Source organism: Erythrolamprus reginae, chromosome 2, assembly GCF_031021105.1.
Source record: "Erythrolamprus reginae isolate rEryReg1 chromosome 2, rEryReg1.hap1, whole genome shotgun sequence".
Lineage (NCBI taxonomy): Eukaryota > Metazoa > Chordata > Lepidosauria > Squamata > Dipsadidae > Erythrolamprus > Erythrolamprus reginae.
In genome coordinates this window covers 142,294,142-142,303,108 of record NC_091951.1, presented here as the reverse complement: position 1 = coordinate 142,303,108, position 8,967 = coordinate 142,294,142, and positions in this window count along the sequence as shown.

The window sequence follows — 8,967 nt, the reverse complement described above, 5'->3', positions numbered from 1 at the left end:
GCAAGACGCTGTCTCCTCGAGCACTCCCTTGCCTCCCGAACTCCCGCCTGTGAAGAGAAACCAAAGGGGGAAATAAAAAAACAAGGCGTCGGGCAAGCGCCAACCGATTCCGGAGCTCCCTCGCCGGCTTCATCGAAGCGCTGCTGTTGCTGCTGTCGCTGCCGCCTGAGGCGGCGGCACTCGAATCTGGCGGATAGCTGGCGTACGCCGGCTACCCCCCCGCAGTTCCTGCCGCCGGGAAGCAGCCCCTTTACATTAGCGGTGGCTGCGACGGCACTGGCGATCCGGCCGCTAGCCGCTCCGAGCGGTGTGGGAACGCCCACCCGTCTCACAGTCCGGTCCCGGGCTGACAGTAAAGGGGCTGCTTCCCATCCTCCTGCCAGCTTGCTCAGAAGGAAACCTTCTGAGAAGGAGGATGGGAAGCAGCCCCTTTACTGTCAGCCCGGGACCGGACTGTGAGAGGGGTGGGCGTTCCCACATCGCTCGGAGCGGCTAGCGGCCGGATCGCCAGCGCCGCTGTAGCCACCGTTGTGGGAAGAGCCTCAGAAAGAAAATAAGAGAGAACAAGAGAGAGAGAGAGAACAAGAGAGAGGGAGAGAGGTGATTCTTGAAGCATATGGTAAAAAGCACCCAAATAATAAGAAACACCCCCCCCCCAGCCCACACCTGTGTTTGAAAAGAATAAAAGAGAAAAAAACCCCAGCCCTCAACTGGTTTCGGAAATGGTTCGAGTGTGTATATATACACACACACACACACACACACACACGTAAGGGGGGGAGAGAGACAGGGATGGAAAAAGAGGAGAAGTGAGAGGGAGAAGGAATGAGGGAAAAAGGGAGGAAGAGAGAGAACTGAGAAACATGAGAGAGAAAAGGGGGAAAGACAGGAGAAGAACCCAGAAATGAGACATTGGTATAAATTTGAGGAGGGATGATTGATGATTGACTGTATTTATAAGGGGATGTTACATGGGATTGTATATATGAGGGGGTTATTTGTGTGTGTGTGTGTGTGTGTGTGTGTGTGTATGTATTTATTTATTTATTTATTAGATTTGTGTAATTTTGGTTGGTGGTGTGCCCCAGGATTTTGTAAATGTAAAAAATGTGCTGCGGCTCAAAAAAGGTTGAAAATCACTGCTCTAGCAGGTGGTAAATCAGCACTCTTTTTAACTGACAAGGGACCCATTTCCCAGACTTTGATCATTTCCCCAGGTATTTTTGTACCTACTTGACCAACATTATTAGTGGTTGCAAAATTGAATGTTAAACTGGATGCATTTATTTCTGCCTGTTTGTATTTGTTCTTATGTTTAACCATTGAAAATGTACTTTTCCTCCAAAAAGAATCATCTTTCCATATTTCTTAGGCAACATTTTAAAATAACTTTAAAAGCTGAGGTCATATTATTCACCCTGCTCTGTATCATAGCACACTGCACAGTACTGAAAATTGGCAGGGTCACTAATTAAACCCGACAAGTTAAAATCTGTTTAAGTGACATTGCAAGAGGATAAAGACAGAAAGTGCAGAAAGAGGAAAAAATGGATGGGCTGTTTGGATTGCCATATCATGATATCACATACAGATTCTCATTCCATAATAGATTCTCACATAGGTGTCAGCATGCTTCATGTTAGACTGAAAGATACCTGCAGAATAGATGGTAGGAGAAAGAAAAATAGCCAGGTTCACCTTTTTGTGTTGACAAATTATGATGAGTTATAATAATAAACTTAATTGTGGTGAGGAGAAATATGAGAGGCAGACAAGACAGATAGACAGAGACATATGGAGAGATAGACAGAAGAGTGCTCCCACTTGGCTCTCTCTCTCTAAATAATTCATTCATAATTTTAACAATAAGATCTTCATCATTAGTAATTAAAATATTGTGTTATCATGTTCAGAAATGATTTTTTTCTCAATGCAAGTACATCATAGACCTAGACTCAGTCAGGTCTATGATGTACAGAAGAGGGGTAGTCTTATACGGCGAGTATATCTCAAATTCTATATTTTAACTGGAAAAGTTAGGGGGTCGTCTTATACGCCCAGTTGTCTTATACGCCGGAAAATACGGTACTTAATACAAAGCTTCCTATTTGATTGTTGCTTGCTGGCTTTTTCATTGATTGTTTAAATAGTAAAAGAACATAGGTCAACATAAAAGTTGTTAAAAGAAAACAATAATTTTATATTACTAGGATTTAAAGGGCACCATTTTTTGCAATAAGGAATGGCAATTGAAGGCATTTTGCGAGTCTTCCTGAGATAGCAGAGTTCTAATCCAGTCCTTAGAAACAAACATAATCATTCTCAGACTTTAGTGGAACTACTGTTAATCAATGAAATTCAGGGTTCTACAGGAGCAACATCTAAGAACTATATGGACCAGAGAAGTTTCTTCCCCATGATAGAGAAAAGTATAATAATAAGTTATTATACTTTCCACCCAAAACTCCAAATGGGGGGACATTAAAGAGTGCTAAAAAAAACCATGATACCAATTTGAATTTGTAAAGTATAATTTTATATATAGCAATTAAATTTTTGCAAATCTTAGAAAAATATTTAATGTTGAATATGGAAATTGTGAGTACTCTTTCTTAATTCTTGGAAAGAAAAAAAAAATTGTTTCAATGGAGATGGAAGTCTCTATATGTCATTGCTAACTGCCAGCAAGGAAGGAAAGGCTGAAAAAACAATTGCCCATTCCTGTCCAGGAGATTTTCCTGCCCAATTTTGTTTGGCTGAAAATATCAAGAATTCTAATACTGTCAATTCTACAAGTTGGTCCAAATATGAAGGCTAGAATCCAAATCAGTGGTGGGTTGCTCCCAGTTGTGCCTGGTTCTAAGAACTGGTAGTGCTGGTAGAGGGAGACTCCATACACCCATCCAATCCCCTGGAAAAGGGTTTTAGAATCCACTACTGATCTAAATGCTGGGCAAGGAGCCAAAGCAACAGGATTAAAGCAATCATTAGAAATAAACTTATCTAAGTTTTCTTGTTTAGCACAAGAATTCCAGTAAAACATCTTGCTTGCTATTTGAAGGTTGGATTATGGCACAATGTTATTATCTTAAATGATTAAGGATCAAAATGTAATTCTTTAGGTATCAAAAATTAAATTTGCTTGTTGGTTTTCAGGTATATTTTTTTTTAATTTTTTCTCCACCATGAAATAAAAACAAACACAACAACAATGCTTATAATCATTTATATATATTTTTTTCTTTTCTTGTTACTCATTTAATGGAGACTTTTCTTGTTACTTGTTTAATGGAGGCATCTAAAAAATTCTATAAAATTTATAAAATTTATACAACATAATCAATTCTTAAACCTCTGAATAAAAAATCTTTTTCTCCACCTTACTGTGAAAAATTACATTGGATCAATGTGAACATTAATAAAATCTTTTAACTTTCTATCCAATCATAAAACTTCCCCCAAATTTTATAATAATCAGAATCTTTTTTTATCTCTAATTTCGAAGTCAATCTATTCATCTCTGCACAGTCCATAATTCTTCTCAAAACTTCCCTTTCAGTTGGTATCCTATTCAGTTTCAAATTTTGAGCATTTACAATCCTAGATGCTGTAACAATATATATAATTAAATATGTTTCTTCTTTGTCAAAATTATCTGGTAGAATACCCAGAAGGTATATCTCCGGTTTAAGTTCAATAGTCTTTCTTAATCCAATGTTGAAGTGGGGCCAATTCCAAACAAGTCCACCACATTTGATAAAATGAACAAGGTAACTCACTACATTTCCAACATTTCATCAACAAATTCTTAAACATTTGGCTAGCTTTTCTGGTGATATATACCATCTATAAAACCTCGTTTGTAGTTCCTCTCCCGTAATTGCTGCTGGCTATCTATATCTATTCTATGGCCTATATTTCTCATCTATTTCTCCACCCACCCACCTCCATTTGTTGATTATCAAGTCTGAAAACCAAGATACCAGTTTAATATGCTCAGATCCTAAAATGTGCCCAGATTTCAGATCCAAAGAGGAAAATATTCATAAGAAATCCTCTTTCAAACAAAAGTTGAAAATCTGGTAGGTTTAAAACCATCCGCAGTGGTTTTAAATTGGTTAGGTGTTATATATCTATAATAAAGTAGTAATGTCTTTATTTTGTTTTATTTTATTATTTTAATTGTGAAATAATGAATTAAAAAATTGGAAATATATGTATAAAAGTGGAAGGTAAGAAGAAAGAAAAAAGGAATGAAAAGGTTCTAGAGAACTGGTAGCAGAAATTTTGAGTAGTTTATGGAATCAGCAAATACCATCTTTGGCTGGCCTCAGAGTGGGTTGGAAATTGAGATTTTACAATATTCTCCATCCAGGAATGGGGTGGGAATGGAGATTTTGCAGTATCCTTCCCATGCCATGCCCACCAAGCCATGCCAAGAGAACCAGTAATTTAAAAAAATTAGATTTCACAACTGATGTCGTGAATTGCTAACAAAATGCATATATGATGTAAAATGGATATTTGTCCAGGAAGAACAAAAGATTCTCTATCAGGGAATATTCATCATCTTCATCTATTTTTTAAACATAAATTGGGATTTCTGTTAATTTGTTCATAATTTATGTATTTTTAAATTAATTCATCCCACTCCCCGTCCTAAATCAGCAAAGGAATACTGGGAACTGGAAATCCTGGATAAGGAAGAAAAACAACACAGGTAGGCAGATCTGGAGTCAGATAGTTGGACTTTCCAATGAAAGTCCAAAGATCAGGAAACAGCAGTTCAACACCCCACTGATGCTGGGATAGCTAAATCAGCCATTAGTGCAGTGTTTTATATCTTTTTGTAGGGCTATGCTAGTTAATTGCAGTCTTTATAATTTTTTATATTGTGAAAGGGTGTGCTTGAGTGAATGTAAGTAGTAACGATTGATTATGCAGAACATATGGGTAGCTGACTGCATAAGAAGAATGAGAGAGCTGGGGACGAAAATGGGAGTCCGTCCCCCCCCCCCCCCCCCGCTGAGCGTGGAGACAGAAGCAGATAGGGGCCTTACTATAAGCCTCAGCTTGCTATGAATAGTTGATAGAGATGTTTAGCCTGCCAGGGATGGGTGCCGGTGGGGTGGGTGCAGAGCCTCTGTGGGGGAGAGGTGGAACATCATAGTTTTGACTGGGAGGGGCAGATACAATGGGAGCTGGGGGTAGTTCACTCTTAGGGAATGAAGACTCACTGCTTAAAAGCAATTGCTCATTCAGGCCCCTCTGGATTTGATTCTTTGATCTCAATCTGTATAGCTGGTGACCAGTGAAGCCAGGACCCTGACCTCAGGCTGCTGCTACTCAATGCCAGGACAATTGTTAACATGCCCCCCCCTTGTCTTAGATCTACTCCTGGATGATGGGACCAGGGCCGCCATCAGGAATTTTGGGGCCCCATACAGCCTAAGTGCCTGGGGGGGCATTTTAAAACTACTTTATTTTGTGACATACCAATTATGTATTAAATTTACCTTTCACAAAAAAAATTTAAACCCTGCCACTACAACAAGGTACACTTGTTTGCCAGATTAATAATATGTTAATAACGCAGAAAATATATTCAAGTGACATCAACATATTACATACATATAAATAAATAACCAGAACAGTGCAAATACACCAAATTAACAAAATATTATTAACTTTGCCATCAACAAAATTAAAAGCAGCAATAAGATGGCGCAAAGAATAAAGACAAAATACTCCTGCATCACACTAGAAAAATATTTGTTTTTACAATAATACCAATAAATAACAGGTAAACAGAAGATAAATTATACGCAATAATGTTTAAAACTATATGTAAACTCCACCATAGGTGTAAAAAAAAGTCAACCCTTTACAGATAATTAGCGCCTATTAAAAAATACCCCTAAAAAAATTGAAAACATCTTGCGGTAGCATAATCAAAGGGGGGAAAAACAAAACAAATAGGATCACCAAATATTGCCCAATTAATCCAATTACAAACCTAATTACTAATTTCTTTATATAAAAAATTAAAAATAAGAAAGTTAAAAAAATATAACTAAATCTATAAAAAAATAAGAACACAAAGAGATATAAACAGAAAATAGAAAATTACACTAAGTAGATAAGGTAACTATGAATATAAAGACAGTATGAAAAGAAAAAACAAGAAAAAGAAAAGCACAGTGCAAGAAAAAAGAAGAGAAAGAGGGGGAAAGAGCAAAAAAAACCCTCCCTCTTCTCATTAACCTCTCCACCTATCTCCTTATAGCATTTTCCAAAGCTTGCAAAATTTTAAAATTGTTTTATAAAAAAGAACATACCCTCATGTATCATCAAATCCATATTGTGAAGCAAATGTGCAAAAAATCCAAGATTTTTTCTCATACATGTATCTGCTATTAAGTTCCATAACTTAATACATTTAAGCTTTTAAATGTGTAGTGTATAATGTCTCTTAACAAATAGCATGCCCGTGACTCTAAGAACAACACCTTTTCTTTCTCTTTTCCTCTTTCTTCTTCTTTTCCTAGGATGTTATCATATCTATTAAACATACGGTGAGATATTACTGTGTATGCATTTAATATAATTTAGAATGTGAAATGTAAAAATAACAAACTCCCGCTTCAGGTCTTCTCTGTACAAGTCTCGAAATATAATGTAGTTTTTTGTTTTTTGAAAAGTGCTTAGTACCCAGCTTCTCCTTTGCATATTCAAATCTTCCTACTTCCCACAATGCTTGCTTCATGAATCCAGGATGGTGTTTGCTTCTGGAATCTAAAATGGCAAGACGGCTCCAAAAAACATGTCTACTCCAAAGCCACACATCTTTTCCTCACACTTAGAAGGGAACAATTTCAAAAAAAATCTAACACCATAATCAAAATGTATACCAAATTAGCTCTGATCCAAACTTCATGTTTATCAGCTATGAAGCTCTTTAGGCAGAATAGAGAAAAATTAGGCATTTGCCTGGTCTCGATTGTAACAATTTTGTAACTGAATCCAATTAGCTTCCTTAGCACTCCAACTCACCAACACATCGCAGAAGTTACCGGTCCTCTTCAATCGCCGGGCCCCCCTCATTTTTCAATTTGCCCGGGTCCCTGACGCCAGTCCCGGTAATACTGCCCTATCGGCGGCCCTGGATGGGGCTGATGTGATATGTGACTGAAACCTGGCTGGGCCAAGAAAGCGGCATTCCCCTCTCAGAGATGTGCCCAGATGGATTTAAGGTGCTGCATCAGCTATGACTCTAGGGAAGGGATAGAGGAGTGGTGGTCATAGTCCGGAAGACTCTCAGCCCTCACAAGATCCCTGCACCCAAGATCATTGGACCGAGGGGTTCAAGTGGGCTTGCTGCTAACACACCTGCCTCTCAGCTGCATGGCAACAGCCATGCTTTCATTGCTAGAGGGGGTAGCCAGGCTGGCAGTGGAATTCCCCAGGTTTATATTCTTGGGGGACTTCAATCTACCATTGCTCAGCAAATACTCAAATGCAGTACAGGAATTAATGGCTTCCATGACAACCATGGACCTGGCCCAGATAGTATAAGGTCTGACTTATGACAGGGGACATACGCTCAACTTGGAATTTCTCTCAGGGCAGTGGAGTCATGATCTGATGTTAAGGGGTATAGACATCTCTCCCTTGTCATGGTCAGATCATTTCCTGTTATGGCTAGACCACAGGGAGGTGGAGCCAATTAAGTGATTCCACCCCAGATACCTAATAGACCCAGAAGGGTTCCAGAGGATGCTTGGTGACATACCCAACTCACTTGCCCACAATCCAGGGAAGTCCCTTGTGATGGCCTGGAAGAGGGCCTCATTAGGGGCACTGGACCAGATTGCACCTATGCAACCTCTCTGTGGCAGTGGCTGAAACTAAAGCAGCATTGGAGGGCCAGTAAATCTGAATCTGACTGGACACTGTTAAGAGCCATTATTAGGACTTATCTAATGGCGATTTGGGTGGCAAAATGTTTGCATTTTTCCACACTTATTGCATCTGCAGAATCATAGTAAGCTGCCCTGTTTAGGGTGACCCGTTCCCTTTTTAATGTGCAGGACATGGATGAGTCCTTACAGGGTAGAGCTGAGGAATTTGTTCAGTTTCCTGCAGACAAAGTCACTCAGATTCTGACAGACCTGAACTCAGAATGGGCAATGTCAACAGAGATGGTTGTGGCAAGTCCTAGTCCTATTGTGTTGGATGGGTTTGAACCAGTGACACCTGATGAAGTGGACAAGACCATGGGAGTAGTGACTCCTCCACTTGTTTGCTGGACTCATGCCCCTCCTGGGTGGTCTCAGCCAGTTGGGAGGTGACACAAGGCTGAATCCAGGCATTGATCAATGCTTCTTTGAGTGAGGGGTCCTTTCCATAGCTCCTAAAGGAGGTGGTTATGTGGCCCCACCTCAAGATGGGATTCTGGGGGCGGAGCTTTGATGTCAGGGAGACTCCTTCCTGGACTGTGACTTTATTTCTGGAAGACAGGAGGGCGGGGCCAGAAGTGTTCAGGTTTGGGTTCGGCAAACTTACCCGAACTCTGCCGCCACGTTTGTCTGAACCCACCAAACCCGAACTTCGTTGGGTTCACCAAACTCTAGTTATCAACTATAAGGACCTACATGGCCTAGGACCAGATTACCTACAGGACTACCTTCTGCCACACACCTCCCAATGACCAATTAGGGCCCACAGAGTTGGCCTTCTCTGGGTTCCATCAGACAAACAATGTCAATTGTCAGGGCTCCATGGGTGGACCTTCTCTGTGGCGTCTCTGGAACCAATTGCCCCTGGAGGTACACACCGCCTCCACTCTCCTAGCCTTCCAGAAAGCCTTGAAAACATGTCTCTGCCAGCAGGCCTGGGGCTGCTGAACTATACCATCCAGCTCTGACCAGGAAGACATGAAGGTTTTTAGTTTGGGAATTTTAAGTG